We start from the raw sequence: 19366 nt of genomic DNA, 5'->3' as shown, positions 1-19366 counted from the left end.
TAGAAAAGGTGTTTGTGAAGGAAACTGGGAAGTGATCAAATAGAAACTCAGGGAAAGCTGTCATCAGGAATGTCAAGGAATTCAGAAATGACCTCAGTTTACTTGTAATGTCAAAATGAAAATTATTCTTTCATTATTAACCCATTTCCCAGCATTTCCTATCTAAGAAGCAAATCCTCTTAAGAATATAATAGTTGTCTAATCTCTTTTGGACTGCTTCAATACATCTCTCCTTTCTCTTGGCTTGTGAATCTTGTGAGCAGAAACTAACTATAGTAGATGTTGTGGTGTGCTTCTCGATCCCTCCTTCAGGACAGAGGTGCCAATTCTCCCAGCTGCTGGGTATGTTGACAGCTGGTGGTATACACGGCTAAGGTCCTTGCTGAAGGGCACTAATTTGCCCAGTTATACACCTCTTCCTAGGGGATACCTGCATCCAATGATTAATTGCAGGTATAAAAGGTCCAGCCAATGCCTCTATTTGAGACAACTCGCAGGATCAATTGAAGCCTCTGATGCAACTCTTAAACAGTTCAACTCATCTCCTTCTAGCCAATCCCTCTTCCCTCACTTCCTGACAGGTATTGTTCCTGAAGGTACCTTCCCATAAGCCTCCTGTATACAAATCTCTAATGCAGAATCTATTTCCTAGGCAGTCCCATCTAGGAATGTTGGTGGCCAAGCTGTCCTAGCAATGAAGCCCACTTCAGCAATGAGGATCTATCATTGGCAGTAGGTGAAGTTCTGAGAGTGCCTGGCATGCTGCAGCTGTGTAGTTACTAAAACTTTCACTGGTGGTAGGGGCGCCTACCTTCCTACCTGCAAGTTAGGCGTCATGATCTGGCGGTTTGTGGGTTTGAGCCCTGCATCAGGCTCTGTGCTGACAGCTCGGAGCCTGGAGCCTGTGTCTCCCTTTCTCTCTGCCCTCCCCTGCTTGTGCTCTCTCTCTGTCTCTCAAACATCATAAATAAACGTTTTTTAAAAAGTTATTTAAAACTTTCACTGGTGGAGAACTGGGATAGGGTTCTAGTAGAAGGGATGCAAGGTATAATAACTCAGTTCCTTGAAATGTTTGGGAGAAGTAGTAATTATAAGGACTATGGAATTTGATGGCTCTTGCTGTATGCTACTGAAGCATTGGAGAAAAAAAAGCAACAAAATATTGAGGGCAATTAATTTCCAATTCAAGATGAAATATGAAAAGCCAGAGGACTTTCCTGGCAGCATATAAGCAGACTCTCAAATCCTGCAGCCAGATGGAAGCAAAAGTTGAAGATTGGGTCCAAGACTTTATAAATAGTAGCACAACCCCATAGAAGAGTGAATTCTTAGCCATGCCAAGTCTGTTACACCAAGGTTAGGGTCTTGAATGGGAAGGAGTGGGACCCTGAAACTTGGGATGGGGATATCTTATCTGGGTTGATGAACTTGAAAATCTGGAATCCTTGGATTCCCTTGGCCCCTCTGGGCCTGCAGAAGTTACCCATTTCTTCCAGCTGAAGACCACTTATCCTCCTCTACTTGAAGATGATGTCAAGGTCTTCACTCTGTTAGACAGCATGTACTTGCTCCCCATAATCAACCCCCATCTCGCCTCCTGGCCATCAGACTAATGACTAGGGTCAAGTAACAATATAACCTAGCACATTCCATAGCTGTTCAGGGAAGGAATGGACTATAGCTAAAGGAGCTGCAGGGTCTAGCCAACATATATTGGCAGGAGCTGGGAGAATGTAAGTGGGACTGGATCTAAGGATGTTAGATTAATGGAGGTAAGGTATAAACATTGGATAAAGAAGAATTTATGGTTATGAGAGCAATCTCTGTAGCAGGATTTAATACTCTGGGGAATAGTGTTAATTTGCTGCAGGAATGGTTTTTTGAGGAAGCTTTGAAAAATAGAAAATAGAAAATTTCTATTCTGAAATAGAAAATTCAGAACTGCTTTGGAAGCAGTAGAGGATTAAAAGGCTCAGAGAAATGTGCATTCTAAAGTGGATATATTATATAAGTCTGAAAAACCCATTTGTTCACCATGTTCTACAGAAGAATCCAGATGATATCTCATTTACTAAAGTGGTAAAGAATGTGCTGGTAAAAGGGGCACCAGAATCATTGAGAAACTCCATGGTGACTATCTTCTGCAGGACAGGGTTTCAGCACTAAGCTCCATCATTATAAGACTGAACCACCTGAGAACCATGGGGATGATAGGATCCTAAAGTCATAGAGGCTGAGTGGTAGGACTAAAACCACCAGGAGCAAAGTGGGGACAATTATCATAAGAAAAAAGGGTGGAGTTATGAAGGAGTTAGGAAGATGTGTGTCTAGGGGTGCCAGGCTGGCTGAGTCAGAAGAGTGTTTGACTCTTGATCTTGGGGTCATGAGTTTGAGCCCCACGTTGGGTGTAGAGAATACTTAAGTAAATAAAACTTAATAAACAAACAAACAAACCTCTTCCTCCAAAGAGATGTGTGTCTAGGAGCAAGATGAATGGACAACGAATAGGAGTTTTGACTATTGCTCAATCTGTAAAATAAGAAATCAAGAATGGATGATCAGGAGGCTGAGAGCAGCCACCCCCAAAAAAGTCATGATTCCTTGCCCAGTTTCCATATCAGAGTCAGCTTTCAGATCCAGAGCTCAGTGGGTGAAGTCTGCTAAAGTCCTTGCCAGAGGAGATTAATATGGTCTCAAGTACAGACTTCTGATATGATGAATGCATTCTTTTCCATCCTGGTAAGAAAATAAAGAAGCAGTTTGTATTCCTGTGGGATGCATACAGCAATACACATTTATGTTGTTGTCCTAGGGCCATGTTAACTTTATCTTCAGATGTAATATAGTACAAAAGGACCTGGACAACCTGGAAATGCAGAATGTCACATTAGTCTATTATATTTATGGATGACTTCATTAGACTAGATGAGCCAGAAGGCGCAAGTATATTGGTGAACTTGGAAAGACACCTGTGCTCCAGTCAGTGGGAGATAAGCCCTTTGAAGATTCAATGGCCAAAACATCAGTTTTTAGAGATCCAGTGGTCTGGGTAGGTCAGGACATTTTCCTCTAAAGTAAAGGTCAACTTATTGTAATTATGTTAGGTAGGAGTTAGAATAGAGCAATAGAAGGAATGCCCTGAGGCAGAGTCCCAAGTCCTTGAAGAGGAATGATAGAGACAAGCGCTGGAGACAAGGAAGGTAATAATAAAAAAAAAAAAGTTACACATTATAAGCCCTGGAGCTCAACATCCTGACCTTGTGGCTTCCAAGACTTTGGGCCTCACAGATAAAGAGGCACAGGTGCAGAACATGCACTCTTCTCTTCCACTTTTGCCCTAGGGTAACCCCTAGGCTCATTATAATGCATTTGCCTTGTGGGCACAGGCTCCCCACCCCACCGAGCCCCGCCCTTTTACCCAGGCGCCATTACAGTTCTGGCACAAACCTTGTATGGTCAAAAACTCCCCCTCCCAACCTGTGAGATGAGTGTCCCAAATGATTGGAAACAGACTCCATTAGAGACCACCCCACTGTACCTCACAGTTCCTCCCAACCCAGAAAGACCCAATAATATCCAATGCCAAAACAACCTAGGGTCTGTCCACTCTCCCACCTTGCGAGTGTACTTTTGCTTTAATAAATTGCATCTGCTTGCTACTTTCCTTCTGACCGTCTTTATTCTGGGCATGGATCCCCATGAAAATCCTCTCATGGGGAGTCCCAGGACTGAGACTTCTACTCACACAACGTAGACACACTCTCACCCCTGACAATTGTACCTCCCACCACTAAGAAGGAAGCACAACACCTCATAGATTTCTCTGGGTTCTGGAGACAGCATATTCCACATTCCAGCCCATTTACTGAGTAACATGGAAGGCTTGGAGTAACTGGAGTTGATGGAATAAACAGCACCGTTGCCTGGAACTTATAAGACCTTATGATGTTGGAGGTATGTATGTATGTATGTATGTGTGTATTTATATTGTGAGAAAGAGGGCACAAGTGAGCAAGGGCAGAGAGAGAGAAAGAGAGAGAGGGAGAGAGAGAGAAACGGGGCTCACCCAAAGCAGGGCTCGTGCTCACCCAAAGCAGGGTTTGTGCTCGTCTGAAGCAGGGCACAAGCTCACCTGATGTGGGACTCAAATTCACCCGATGCAGGGCTCAAACCCTAGAATTGTGAGATCATGACCTGAGCCAAAGTCAGATGCTTAACCAACTGCACCACCCAGGCACACTATTTTTTTTTTTTTTTAAGTTCATTTATTTATTTTGAGAGGGAGAGAGTGTGAGCAAGGGAGAGGCAGAGAGAGAGAGAGAGAGAATCTCAAGCCAGCTCCGCACTGTCAGTGCAGAGACTGATGTGGGGCTCAAACTCATGCAACAGCGAGATCATGACCTGAGGCAAAACCAAGAGTCAGACTCTCAACTGACTGAACCATCCAGGCACCCCAATGTTGGAGGTATTAATGGTGGGAAAGGCTGCCTTGTGCAGTTTATGGCAAACCCAATAAAAGTATCACTATGTAGACCCTAGGTTCTGGAACAAGGTCCACAATCTGCACAAAACCTAAAACACTTTTGAAAATCAGCTCCCATTATGCTACTGAACCTTGATAGAAATGGAGCATCTGATTATGTAACATCGTGTATCGATGTGGCCAGACTGCTATGAGCTGGGTCTGCTAAGACCCACCAAGTCATAAAGCCAAATGTATCTAATAATAAACCATTGTAATTTGGGACTGGTGCATCTGAATTGGGCACAAGCAGGGTCGGACGAGAAAAATTAACTGCAAAGGCAGGTGATCCAGACCCCAATTCCATGTATAAACTTTGCCACTTTTATGGTTTTACCCAAAGTTGCCTGAGTGAAAACACACCAGCAAAATTTTATCTTAATAAAAGTCTAACTAGAGAAAAAAAAAACCCTATTCTGAGTATTTGAAACACAGAATTTAGTACAGGGAGTCATAACATATGGATGAGGAAGCAGACAAAAAATCAACAGGCGGTGGTAGGGCAACCTAGAGTTTAGCAATGGTTGACAGTTGCTTTCTTCTTGGCTGGAGGCTTGATGTTTCTGGAACCCAGGAGTTAGAGTTATTCCACTCCAGATTTACCCTTCATTGCCTATAGGCATAATTCTAAGATGACCCCCAAGATTTCTACCTCTTTGGTATACATACTGTATAATCCCTTCCTCTTAAGTGTGGGTAGGACTGTGATTATGATGGATTTCACACGTATGATTGGATTACACCAGATGACAAAGGAAAAGGACTTTTGCAAATGTAGTTGATGTCTCAAATCAGGTGACTGAGTTAATCAAAAGGGTGATTTTCCTGGGTGGGCATGGCACCAAGGTGACCCCTAAAAGGGACTGTGTTCTCTCCTAAAACAAGAGATTCAAAGTTTAAGAGGGCCTATGATGGGGCCGCATGGCAACAGTGGCCTCTAGTTGTTGAGAGTGGTCCTCAGTCAACAGTCAACAAGAAAACAGAGACTTTAGTCTTACATCTTCTCGGAACTAGATTCTTCCAGCAACGTCAATGAACTTGGAAATGGATCATTCCCTCACTGAGCCTCCAGATGAGGATGCAGCAGCTGAAACCTTGATTTCAGCCTTGTGAGATCCTAAGCAGAGACCCAGACAAAATGTGTCAGACTCCTAATGCACAGAAGGAGTGAGATGATAAATTTGTATTGTGTAAGTTACTGACTTTGTGGTAATATATTATGCAGCAGTATAAATATTGCTCCATCTGAGTATTTCTCCTTTGTCAGTTGGCATAATGGTAAGCTTTGTCAGTAGGAGGCACTGGAGAGTCATTTCAGAAGGAATTTTGAGTCGTCCCCCTCTTCCTTTTCCTGATTCCCAGGTGCTTCTCCTACCAGTGCTCCCACAGTTTTGCCTCTGCAGAGCCTGGCTTCTGCAGCATGCATGGTATCTGCAGTGCCCAGCTTCTGCAGTATCCCCTAGCCAGTAGCACATGGTACCCCCCTGCAGGCAGTGTCTCCCAGCATTCCCTAGAGTGGCTTTGCAGTGAGTTGCAAAGTGAGGCATGGGCCTGTAGCTGGCTTCCCTCCGTACCTCAATAAGTTCTGCTGCCATGGCGCCTCAGCAAACTTCTCCACCATCCAGTGAGCCATGACGATTCTGTCTCCAGTAAGATCTAGATCTTTGTTTTGGGGAGGTTGGGAAGGATTGTACTTGGATTCTCTATCTCAGTCCCAAGGTGGTGACTGTTCCTTATATCTGCTATTTTTAAATTCTTTAGAGTTCCCTTTATTTCTTACTGGCCAATCCCCTATTACTCCAGTGTCTGTTATAGTGAATAATTCTTTGTACTAAACTTCCCCCATTTGCAGTACGGTGTAGGTTCTCTCTCCGATGACTGGACCCTGACTGACATACTTGGTAAAGCTGAAATCATGGTAGGGCTCTCCAGTGGGAAGCTAGGGCTTTCTAAGGCAGAGAGGAAGGAGGGACAAAGACCCTAGCTTCCCTTTTACTCTCCCCTTCCAATCCCCCAGCCTCTGGTCCCTACTAGTGCTCCCCACTGGCCAAACCCAGCTGGAAGCCACATGACACACACAGGCAACAGGGACCACAGACCACCGTGATACAGAGCAAAGAAGGGAAAGGTGAGGAATGGGTCTGTTAAAGAGAGAGAGAGAGAGAGAGAGAGAAAAGAAAATTGCAGGCCCTAAATGGTGTCACTTAGAGTTTCCAAACCAGAGCATAATACCCAATGTAATTGCAGATTCAACCTCCCCAAGAAATGTAGCCCTAACTGGTTAGTCAAGAAATGTTTCTTTTCATCATTGCCCATGAGTCTGTCACCTGGGTCCTCTCTATCCACCAAAAAAAGAGGAGGAAATCTGCATGATAAGGCCTCTTGTTTTTCCTCCTAACAAACAGCTTCCTCTGGAACAATCCTTTTCTTTTGCTAGTAGCTTTCTTGTCCCCACCATCTGTCTATAAAAACCTTCCATTTTGTACAACTCCTTGGACCACCTCTCTACTTGCTAGGTGGGGTGCTGTCTGATTCATGAATTGTTTTTTTTAATGTTTATTTATTTTTGAGACAGCCAGAGTGTGAGCAGGGTGGGGCAGAGAGAGAGAGAGGGAGACACAGAATCGGAAGCCGGCTCCAGGCTCTGAGCTGCCAGCACAGGGCCCCATGTGGGGCTTGAACTCACACACCGTGAAATCATGACCTGAGCTGAAGTCAGACACTTAACCGACTGAGCCACCCGGGCGCCCCATGAGTTGCTTAATAAAGCCAATTAGATCTTCAAATTTACTTGGTTGAATTTTGTTATTTAATAGATTTGGTGGCAGTGGTGGAATCCAAAGCACACTTCCAGCAGCACTGGGAGACCATGAGAATCACAGGTGTGCTACCCGCAAGCCCTTTGAGTTCACTGTGTTTCTTGCAGTTTCCAGGGGCAAGTTCCTGTTAGTCGAAGTTCTACTCTATTTTGTGTTTGAGCTCTTCATCGAATTGGCTTTTCTTTACAGAGCGGGTCAGCTTGAGCTGGCAGACAGTTATGGCCAGAGCCGTTTGAGCCGGCATGATTTCCCGGAGCCCAGCTGAGCTGGCGAAGTGTCTGCCCCCAGCCAAGCCTCTAGACTCTCAGACCACAAATCTCCAGGTGGAAAACCTCAGCAGGATTCCATGAAAATTGGTGGTGGTGTGCAGAGGACCAGCTTACGGCCAGGACGCAGTTCTACTGATATATTAAGGTGAACGTTTGTTTGTCCTACTTTGCGCCAAGAGAGGCTATCGCTAGCAGGATCTTGGAGGCCCAAAAGCTGCAAAAACTGATGGGCATGTGTTGAGCATTTAAAGCTGTTAGAGAGCTTGTCACCTGAAGAAGACTCCTTCGATAGGATAATTTGTTACAGAACAGGTTAGATCGACACTAGGTCACCCACTAACCTCAAGAAAACTTCCATACAATGAAGTACGCTGTGAAACATGCACAATCCACAACCCCGCGGCAAATCCCTTTCAAGTATTAGTTCAGCTCCAAGAAACCCAAAGCTTTATTTAGCTAATGAAATCCTTAAACTCTAAAGAGTCAAGAGTAATACCTTTGAGCACACCTGCTTATTTTATGTCTAAGAACTGTAGTCCTAGAAGTTGCAGATATCTAGAAAGATGAGAAAACTGTATTAAAAATAACTGAGAGTTATAGTGGCCACTATGGGGAACATTCAATTAGACAATCTTGTTTATTTAAAAAGTGCACTTGGGGGCACCTGGATGGCCCAGTCAGTTAAGCATCTGACTTCAGCTCAGGTCATGATCTCGAGGTTCCTAAGTTCGAGCCCTCTGTTGGGCTCTGTGCTGACAGCGTGGAGCCTGGAGTCTGCTTCAGATTCTGTCTCCCTCTCTCTCTGCCCTTCCCCAGCTTATGCTCTATCTCTCAAAAATAAAAACATTTAAACAAAAATTTATAAAGAAGTACATTTGAAAGCAAAGTTTCCCAAATTAAACAGAATGGGAGGCCCATTTTAATTGGTGTGCAGAAACTTCCAAAAGGCTTCAAGATTCCAAAATAGTCTCATTGAAGATTTGTTACAAAAGGCTAATAAAAAAATTAAAAACATAAGAGGTACCTGAGACAAAAGACCCTAAGGCTAACGTAACTCCTACCGTTCCCCTCTATTTTTCTTTACCTGAGTACCAATTTTCTGTCTGAACTGCCTTTTCATTCGGAAGGGACAGTTACCCTTTCAAATAAAACTGCCTGAGGTTACAGGTGATCCTCCTCAGATATCCTTCCTTCCTTGGTCAAAGGCTAAGGGTCATGGTAAAAAAATAAATAAATAAATAAAAATGTAGAGAGAATCCTCAGAAGGGTTTTGTTTTTGTTTTTGTTTTTTTTAATACTTTACTTCCTGAGCTCAGTTGAGAGAAGGTAATAAAAATTGAAATTATCCCTTTCTTTCCAAATCCAGATGCCATTGGCTAGTAACTCTTTTCCTTTTGGGAATAGCTGTGTCCTTGCTAATCTCATTTTGCATTTTAAGAATGTGGTTTGACTTTTTGCCTCTCTGGGACCTACAGGTAATCCATTCTTTCTTTGACTATCTTTGGAAGAGGCCCTACATCCTGTAAAAATAAGATCTTTTATCCCCTCTTTGAGAACGCCTCTTGGGTTCAAGAGTTTGTTTAACACTGCCAGAAATCTTTATTATTTATCCCAGCTAAAACCTAACAAGATAGTTTAAAAGATTCAATAATCAGAAATTTGGCCAAATTAAACACTGATATGCAGAGCCTGATAAAAAAAAAATTTAACGCCTTCTCCCCTAAGCTAAATGTGCCCAGAGGAAAAGAAGGCTTTCTTATAGGTAGATGAATGTGTCAGTCCTTTGATATTATTTAGGTAATAATCCAGTTCTTTGAGAAACTAAAAATGGCTGACTATGCTTTACAAATCTGGTCTTTATAGGACCAGAGGTGTAATTCCAAAAACTATTCAAGCGCAATCATTTTTACCAATCCCCAAACCTCTCTTATTTATCCCAAAAGGCTTATAAAGTATTGTAAAAATTCTGCCCTTAAGAGAAGGAAAGTCCTTCTAGAAAGTGCTTGTATTTTTCCCCTGCACCTTCACACTGTAAATACAGTGTTCTGCCTAGTCTTTCTAGGAATTCTTAATCTAGCCCATCCCTTAAAATGCAAATTCCAGGGAGGTAACACTAACCAAGTAAAAATAAGGAGGAAAGGCCATTTAAAACTTGATTTGCCAAGGACAAATACAAACCTTAAGCGTCTTCTCCACAAATATGTGTATATATATATATATATATTTAATAATTATATATATTTTAATAATTATATATATTTTAATAATTATATATATTATAATTTTTTTTTTTTTTTAGGTTTTCCAAGGAGTTTACTTGGGCAGACCTGGGGACAGGAGGCTCTGCATCTAAAAGAAGGTGTTGGGTCTATTGGTGGTGAAGGGTGACTTGTGCTGACAATGTAGGACCTGGTGGGGTAGCGAGAATTTGATCTTAGAGTCATTGATCTTAGACTGCTTGACTGCCAGTCAGCGGCACATGCTGGCAGCAATCTCCTCCATCTTCATGATCTGTATCAAGAGGGCCCAGGCAGGAGCGGTGCCACGCACCCATGTCTTGGCAGCACTGGGCGGTAGGGGCAGTGTTCAGGCCCTGGTACTTCCGGTACATGTTGTGGGTGCCACTGTGGGAGTCATAGTGCAGCCAGATGCCAAAGTTCTTCACCCGCAAGGGGGATTTCTCACACACCCTGAAGACTTCATCTTCTTCAGCTAAGGTACAAAGTGATGATGGATAAAAGCAGAAAAATGTTCACCTTTAGCCCAGAAGGCTGATCTACAGCATGCTTGGTTTTGACAAGGATCAAGTAAGTGCTGGTTGTTACATTCTTAAAGGGTCTCACGACTGTCTATATATCTCATCAATAGTTAATATCAAACCGAATTATAAGCACCAGAGAATTCTTGTGAAAGTGGTTTTACAAGTAGAAATACGAAGATATTAATGATCTAATACTTCCTGCACGTCCCCTCCCCCTTGAGCACTAAGCATGTAACCACCAGCTTCATGCAGCAGAATGCTGCTTTTTCTGCCCATGGGTCCTGTCCCCTTGCTACTTACTAAGTAAACTTACTAAGTGGCACTGTAAAATTTCTCAAGAATTCTTTCTTGACCGTCACGCTTAACAATCCTGCAATAAAAGTACCAGAAGCGGAACGTGGTGACAAGCGGACTAGGTGCAAAGATTTGCATGCGATAGAGTGTGGAGTGCTGCACTTGGGGGTGGATAGGCAGTGCCCCACCGCCTTGCACCCTCGCGGTGTGCCTGAGGTCTTCATGGCACACTCTCTGCTCTTGCCACCACCCACGAAAGGCCATAAATACACTTTTAAAAAGCTTTAGCTATCTAGACCAATACCCTTAACTTATTTCATCCACCAAAATAACCAAACAAACAAACCTAAAAAAAAAAAAAAAAAAAAAATTCAGGTCCAACCTTTATAAACTAGTAAATTTTGTACCTGTTTCATGGCAGAATTTTCAAACAGAAGCTATAAGGTCAAAGTCTATGTCTATCTTATCTATTCACATGTGTCCATGGATGTGTTGTAACTGAGTTTCTACTTCTGGATGGTATTGCTAAAAGTAACTTATAAATGGGCTATATTTAGTTGGTTTAAAGACACATGCTTGTAAGGATTGGGCTTGTAATGCTTTTCAAGTCCATGTGATCTAAAAAATTTTTTTTGATATAAAAATTAGTTTGGGATTGATGGTTTAATTAAAATAAGCATGTCCTTAGAGTTATCAAGATTAAATATAAAACTTTTATCTACATGAGTTTACTAACCAAATAATTTTGTTATCTCTTATAATATCTATCAACGAAAAAGTAATGGCTTAAAATAATGACTGACTTTGTCTAATGTTTCATAAAGTTTTTGTAAGTAAGTAATCTAAATATAATTGTTAAAAAAAAAAGTTTTAGGTAAGGGATCAATGGCCCTCCCAACAGTAGTTTCCCTGATTTTTTTTGTAACTTATAATCTTAAAAGTTTTGCTAAGTTAAATAATGAGTTAAGTTAAATTCATTAAACATCTAGATTATTTCCAAATAAGACAAAATACTGGACACTAATTACTAGACATAGGTTTATCTACTTTTGGCTTCTTATTAAAGAGAAACTAAACTTATTTGGATATGTTAATGTTACATTAAAATAAATTATGTTTAATAATTTAATAGTAATTATTATTAATAATATAGTAATTATAATTATTATTATTTTATCCTAAAATGAGGTTGGTTTAAAATGAAAACATAACTTAATGCCAGCAAGTCTACTTGACATCATATTGGGAATGTCTCCCCTGAATGTTGACCCTCACCACTTCCCATACCTTCCCATTATATAAAACCCAGCTTTAGGGCACTTGGCTGGCTCAGTTGGTTAAGAGGTTAAACGTCCGACTTTGGCTCAGATCATGATCTCACATGTTTGTGCGTTGGAGCCCCGTGCCCTGCATTGAGCTCTGTGCGGACAGCTCAGAGCCTGGAATGTGCTTCAGATTTTGTGTCTCCTTCTCTCTCTGCCCCTCCCCCAGTTGTGCTCTGTCTCTCTGTGTCTCTCACAAGTAAATAATAAACATTAAAATCTTTTTAAACAAACAAACAAACCCCGCTTGGTCCAGGACTTTGGAGATGGTGTTTGGACATTAGTTCCCCATCTTCCTAGGTTTTCAGCCTCTGGAATAAAGCAAACTTTCCTTTTCAACAAACAGATGTCTCTCAAGTATTGGCTTTTGAGCGTTCAACAGCCAAACTTGGGTCTTGGTAACAATAGGACAAAAATCAGAGTATAGGAAAAAAAAGTAGAGGTATATAAAAAAAAAAAAGTCTTTAAATGACCACACATTTTAATGTGTGGTCAAGCTATGATCAAAATAAATTTATTAAAAATAATAAGTTTTAATATCAAAATTAAGCTGGTGCAAAGTTAAAATTTGGTCTTCTCTCTGCTAAAATAACAAAGTTTTCTTGGATTTTTAGTCTGCTTTTAATAAGGTTGTATAAGTTTCCTTACCTTTTAAGTACCGAGTTTCATAATGATCCATGATCCTATTTAGGTAAGTGCTTTAAAATCTTTTTTTTTTTTTTTTTGAAATGTTTGACAAACTTCCCAAAATCAAATTCTTAAAAAAAATTCTTTTTGATATGAAATATTCCAAGAGTTGTAAAATTAATTAGGCTTATTTACTATATAAATTACATAGAAAATATTGTCAAATAAATAATACTAAGCCTTCTTTAAATTATATTTGTAAAAAGGGCACGTGGGTGGCTCAGTTGGTTAAGCATCCAACTTCAGCCCAGGACATGATCTCACAGTTGGGTGAATTAGATCCCTGCATTGGGCTCTGTGCTGACAGCTCAGAGCCTGGAGCCTGCTTCAATTCTGTGTCTCCCTCTCTCTCTGCCCCTCCCCTGCTCGTACTCTATGTCTCTCTCTCTCAAAAATAAACAAACATTAAAAAAAATTTTTTAAATTGTATTTGTCAGATTGTGGCACATGTAGATGAAATCCATTCTGCTGCAAAAACGGCCTCTTAAGGGGCACCTGGGTGGCTCAGTCGGTTGAGCATCCGACTTTGTCTCAGGTCATGATCTCACAGTTTGTGGGTTGGAGCCCCGCATCAGGCTCTGTGCTGACCGCTTGCTCAGAGCCTGGAGCCTGCTTCAGATTCTGTGTCTCCTTCTCTCTCTGCCCCTCCCCTGCTCACACTTTGTTTCATTCTGTTTCTCAAAAATAAATAAACGTAAAAAAAAAAAAAAAGTTTTTTTTAAATGGCCCCTTAATGCCATACTTTTGCCATCTTAATGTCCTTGTGACATGGCAACAGTCTGCATCTGAAAAAAAAATAGTATTCATATAGATACATAATGGTTATAAATTCAACAAACAGGACCGTGAGAAGCCCAAAACAGCTGCTTGCTTCTTCCTGGTTCCTTGAAAAACCCCATTTTTTGGCTTTTGCATTCCTTCATCCACCATAATATATTTAAGATGACTCAGATATAAATAAACATTAGTGTAGAGACTTCTATAAAACTTCAACACCTGTTGGGGCACCTGGGTGGCTCAGTCAGCTAAATGTCTGACTTTGGCTCAGGGCATGATCTTGTGGTTTGTGAGTTTGAGCCCCGTGTCAGGCTCTGTGCTGACAGCTCAGAGCTTGGGATCTGCTTCGGATTTTGTGCCTCTGCCCCTCCTCTGCTCGTGCTAGCATTCTCTTTCTCTCTCTCTCTCTCATTCTCTCTCTCTCTCTCAAAAATGAATTAAATTAAAAACAAAAACAAAAACAAAACTTTAACACCTGCAACTGGATTTTATTAAGCTGTCACTTAGTAGGAATTATCAATACATACTGGTTGGAATATACGTATTTTCTGGCTGGGTTAAAACCTTTCCTTGCTACAAGGCTGATGCCCTAATAGTAATACAACAAAACAAAACAAAACTGGTAAAAAAAAAAAAATGTTTCCCACTCGGGGTATACTTTCCACTATATCTAGGAATCAGGGCACCCACTTCACCGGACAAATCATAGGAATCTTAACAAAACCTTAGAAAATTCTAGAAATTCTATCAGTACGCAACCTTCTACTGGTCACTGTTGTTTTAGGCTAGTATGACCAGCTACTGTAAGTCTCTAATGTTTTTATGCTCAAGACTGTCACCAACAGGATAAGAAGCCTTCCTGGATCCTAATTCAAAGAAACCTGTCTGTCACAGTCTAGAGCCAGGTAATTTGGTATTCTAAAATATCATCAGAGGAAAACAGCCCTCATTGATTAAAAGGACTTTACCAAGTGCTCCTGACCACCCACGCCGCTGCAAAATGAAGAGATGCTAGAGACCCCTAAATCAAACTGGCCAGGAAGAGAAGTTGACATCGAGGTGTAGACTGCTTCCACCCAAGACACTGGATCAAGACATCACACTCTAAACAGAAAACCCTTTCTCCTTCTTCTCCCGTCCTTTTCTGGCACTGGTCCAAACGGACCCTCAGCTGGATCTCCCAGGTCATTGTGAAGGGGAGTGGGGTGGTAACCTCTTTTCTCTCAGGCTAGGAAAAAAATCTAACTGTGTTTCTAATTTTTCACGGGCAAAGTAACTGAACCGACACGAATTCACTCCTTTGGTGAGTCACAGGATAGAAACTATAGCAGGTGGAATTGTCACATATAGTAAACTTGATTTGCAGCAAATAAGATCACGGGGATCCTTGTATGTAGAGGTGGACATAAGGTTGAGCATGTGCCTTAAGGAAACATGCCTATACATACATTGTCTGTTATGTTGATGAGGCTTATGCTCCTCCATCGGCAGAGATTTTGACATCAAAATGAGGTAAAGGTAACTGTCATCATTCCATGGGTTACTCCATGGTCCATCTGCACAGGTGAGTTGAACTTGAACCCGTCTGGGTGGTCTGAGCCAGCTGGACATCTTGTCAGGGCAGTTGTTATCCATGTGGAGAACAAAGGCAAAAGAAATGTAGACAAAATTAAATTAAATTTCCTTCTAACCCGCAGCCCATTGACAAATACTTGAAACAAGCTGAGCGTGACATTTCTCCAGGAACTCCTGATCTTAATGCCTTCCTAGAGGGAAAAACCAACCTCAGCTTGACAATAGCCAGGCCTCCAGGATCCTTTAACATATGAAAATCCTTTTGGAAACTTCCCTTGTTTTTACCTCCCCCAACTCCACAGTATATAACCAATTGATCTTCACAACCGCAGTGCAGCTCTTTCTGCCCAGGTGTCCTGTTTATATGTCCTGTGCTATATGATAAAAACATCTGTTTGCACCGAAAACATCTCAAGAATTCTTTCGAGGCTGTTGTCTCCTGAGCCCTGTCTCAAACCACATCAGTTATTGTTTAAAGGGTAGTTTCAGTTTCTATCATGAAATGCTTTGCGCCTCAGGTCTCTTGCCTGTATTAAGAGATAAGGTGGAAAGAAGAACTTAAGGAAGAATGTGGGACAAAGGTTGGTGGGTATAAGCAGGTGGGCAGTAAAGGTCAGGTCTTGGGGTTTAGCTGGTGACAATCTCATTGGTCACTCCTCTAAATTCACATTGTTAAGTTAAAAAGGACACTTTTTTCTGGCGTGTCCCCATCTCCCTGGTTAGGGAAAAATGCAAATGAAGCTTTGATCCAAAACTTCTTCTTAATTCTTAAAATCATCACAAAATCTGCTGTTAAAGCAACAGCAGCCCAATAAAAATCCTTAGACTCTTGGGGCACCTGGGTGACTCAGTTGGTTAAGCATTCGACTCTTGATTTCAGCTCAGGTTATGATCCCAGGGTCATGAGATCAAGCCCCACGTTGGATTCCACGCTGACAGCACGAAGCCGGCTTGGGATTCTCTCTCCCTCTTTCTCTGCACCCCCCTCCCTTAAAAATAAAGAAACATTAAATATATATATTATATATTTATAGTTATAAATATATATGGAACTATAAATATATATTTAACTATATATATAAGTATATATATATATATATATAGTTAAAACAATCCTGAGACTATCTGGTTAAAATTGTCCTTAATAATAGAATAACTCTTGATTGTCTTTTAGCTGATCAAGGAGTTGTCTGTGTGATGTCCAACACCACCTGCTATGTCTGGATTTACCATCCTGGGGAAGTTAAAACTGCTTGGCTTAAAAAAATGAATTCCTTCCATGGGGTCTTTCTTTGGCTTATTTGATTTTAATTGGTTTAGGTACTGGGGACCATGGCTCTAAAAGTGCACTCCAAATATAGGGAATTATCCTGTTTGCAGTGTGGTAAGTTCCCCCCCCCCCCCTCCGCACAATGTGGTGAGAAAAAAAACCTCAAGATAAGGGAAGATAATCTGGCTACGTGCATACATCCCTCACAACCCTGTAACATGAAACCACCCAATCAGACTGTATGTCTCTACATTACCCTTATAAGGGAGACAAAGAAGTAGAAAATGCATAAAAGGCTAACCCAACCTGGCATTTGGAGCTCAGTTTTTTTGGGTATAAACCCAACTGAGCCCGTGCTGGCATGAATAAAGTTGCTTCTTAGAAAGAGAAATTTCGGTGTCATGGCTTTGTGTGAGAATCCTGCTACAGTAGTAATCCTAATAATTTCCCTGGCACATTGTATTCTCTTATAAGCCTTAAATATATGTTTATAGCTGCTAACCACCAAGTAAATGATCTCCTTAAGACTGGAACATCTAAGGAATGAGGAATATAACCAACTGGAAGCATGTGAACTAGAAACTGTGACCTATACCACAGAAGCTAAGTAAAAAAGTTAAGAGCTATAGATACCACAGAAAGGAGCAACAAAAACTGTGACCTGCAGAGCAGTAGCTGAGAGTACTGCCGAAGCCTGAAAATTTGATCACATCTCTCAGTTAAACTGAGAGTCTGACAGAAAGGGGAAAATTGTTGATTAAAAAAAAAAAAAAAAAAAAAAAGAGTAAATCACAGGTCCCAAATGGTGTCACTTAGAGTTTCTAAACAGAGGCTTAATACCCAGTTTAAGTGCAGTTTCAACCTCCTCAAGAAATGTGGCCTTAACTGGTCAGTCAGGAAATGTTTCTTTCCATCAGTCTGACAGCCCTGAGTCTGTCAGTTGAGTCCTCTCCATCCACCAAAGAAAGAGGAGGTGATGTGCATGATAAGACCCCTTGCTTTTCCTCCTAGCAAACAGCTTCTTTTGGGACAATCCTTTTCTTTTGCTACTTTCTTGTCCCCACCCTCTGTCTATAAAAACCTTCCATTTTGTGCAACTCCTTGGACTGCCTCTCTACCTTCTAGATGGGGTGTTGTCTGATTCATGAGTTGTTTAATAAAGCCAATTAGATCTTCAAATTTACTTGGTTGAATTTTGTTATCTAACAGGTCTGAGGGCAACTGGAACTGGCAAAATCCTCAAGTAGTGACATTAAGGAATTAGTTCTACCAGGTTTATGATGAAATGTAGACAGATTCTATTTATCTCTTTATGTAAATCACAGTTCATTTATCCCCCTGAGAACACATAATAGAGACTTTTCTAAAACCTTAAAAAGAAAAATGACATTTTGAAATCTTTAGTTGTGTTAAAAGTTAAACTGAGGCATATTAAAGTTTATTTGAGCAAAGATAAGTTTGAATTAGGCAGCATCCAGTCTAGCAGACAGAAAGGAGCACCAAGGAGCTGTGTACAATGAACAAGCCTTTTTATAAAGGAGCAGTAACAAGGAATTTATACTGGCAAGAAAGATTGGTTATTGCAAAGTTACTTTCCTTTAGGAGATAACAGAGGTCTCCCAAGCACATTACCTAGCTAGTGCAGATTAGGTGATTTTTTTTTAAATGTTTTAATTTATTTTTGAGGTGGGGGAGGGGCAGAGAGAGAGAGGTCAGAATTCGAAGCAGGCTCTGCACTGACAGTAGAGAGCCCAATATGGGGCTCCAACTGACGAACCCTGAGATTGTGATCTGAACCAAAGTGGGACGCTCAACTGAGCCACCCAGGTGCCCCCAGGTGATTTTTGATTGACTGGTTTAAGATTCCATTTCTGGGAGAGCCAAAAATCTAAGTCTGTGTTGGTGACGTGGGGCTTGGTATATATAACTCTGTTTGGGGCCTGTTGCCTTGTTTGTAATAGCTATTAATAAAAATTCATGCTTTTAGCGGCACCTGGGTGGCTCAGTTGGTTACGGGTCTGACTCTTCATTTTAGCTCAGGTCATGATCTCAGGGTTCCTAAGTTCAAGCCCTGCAGCCTGCTTGGGATTCTCTCTCTCTCTCTCTCTCTCTCTCCCTCTCTCCCTCTTTCTCTCCCTCTCTGCCCCTCCCCCACTTGTGCTCATGCTCACATTCTGTTTCAAAATTAATGCTTTGAAATGTGCTCTTTCATCTTAGTACATTAAATGAACAATTTAGAAAAAATACTTATAGATGAAGGTAAGTGAATAATTAAATTTAAAGATGTCACTTTCATAAAATAATTCAAAATATGTTGTTGGGAAATTCATAGGAAGGCCAAAGACTAGAGCAATAATTTAAAAATAACTCAATTCACTGGAATTTTTAAATTGAAAAAGGAATTAGAGATTGAACTCTCTTTATTACTGATCTCAACACATTACAAAGAAATTGAATTTGTATATGTCATCTCACCATCTTGTCTGGAGAATCTTTGGAAATTATTCATAAACACTTTGAAAAGAACATTTTAAGTAAGGAATAAGGACCATTATGGAAAGCCGATGCATGTACTACTTTTAGCAATTTTGAATGAAGCATGATAAATATATCCTAGCTAATTTACATAAATCTATCCTAAAAAGAAAGCTGAGTACTGGAAAAATTTATGCTGCCTATAGACATTAAAATCCCACTTTTTATATCACATAGAAAGAGAATATACCAATAAGGGTTGGTGTCTACTTTGATATCTACACACTAAGATTAAAAAATGAATTTTGGGCATACCTGGGTGGCTCAGTTGGTTAAGCGGCCAACTCTTGATTTCAGCTCAGGTCTTGGTCTCATGGTTCGTGAATTTGAGCCTCTCACTGTTGGCACAGAGCTGCTTGGGATTCTCTCTCTCCCTCTCTCTCTGTACCTCCCTGCCTCCCTCTCTCTCTTTCCCAAAATAAATAAATAAACTTAAAAAAAAAATACCCTCCCAAAAAAAAACCCAAATGAATTTTGGGAAACCCCAGAGTAGAAGAATCATTGTCTTTTGAACCATTATAAACATATGAAAAAA

The 19366-nt window shown here is 40.9% G+C and overlaps 1 protein-coding gene across 3 annotated transcripts in view; it reads left to right on the top strand.

The window, feature by feature from the left end:
* BLOC1S6 (biogenesis of lysosomal organelles complex 1 subunit 6) overlaps nucleotides 1-19366 on the top strand; it is a 137885-nt gene that overhangs the window by 81461 nt on the left and 37058 nt on the right. The window contains exons 3-5 of one of the 3 annotated variants that reach the window (XR_006218638.1): nucleotides 7531-7755; nucleotides 9910-9969; nucleotides 10323-10410. The gene's annotated coding sequence lies outside the window, so the exon portion shown is untranslated. Of the gene's footprint in view, nucleotides 1-7530; nucleotides 7756-9909; nucleotides 10411-19366 lie in introns of those variants that run through there. The other 2 variants (XR_006218639.1, XR_001510253.2) reach the window with 2 other exon arrangements.

The sequence above is a fragment of the Panthera tigris genome, chromosome B3 (assembly GCF_018350195.1).
Source record: "Panthera tigris isolate Pti1 chromosome B3, P.tigris_Pti1_mat1.1, whole genome shotgun sequence".
In the NCBI taxonomy this organism is placed as follows: Eukaryota; Metazoa; Chordata; class Mammalia; order Carnivora; family Felidae; genus Panthera; species Panthera tigris.
The sequence above is the reverse complement of the archived record's forward strand: the minus strand, read 5'-3'. Positions and strand labels throughout refer to the sequence as shown.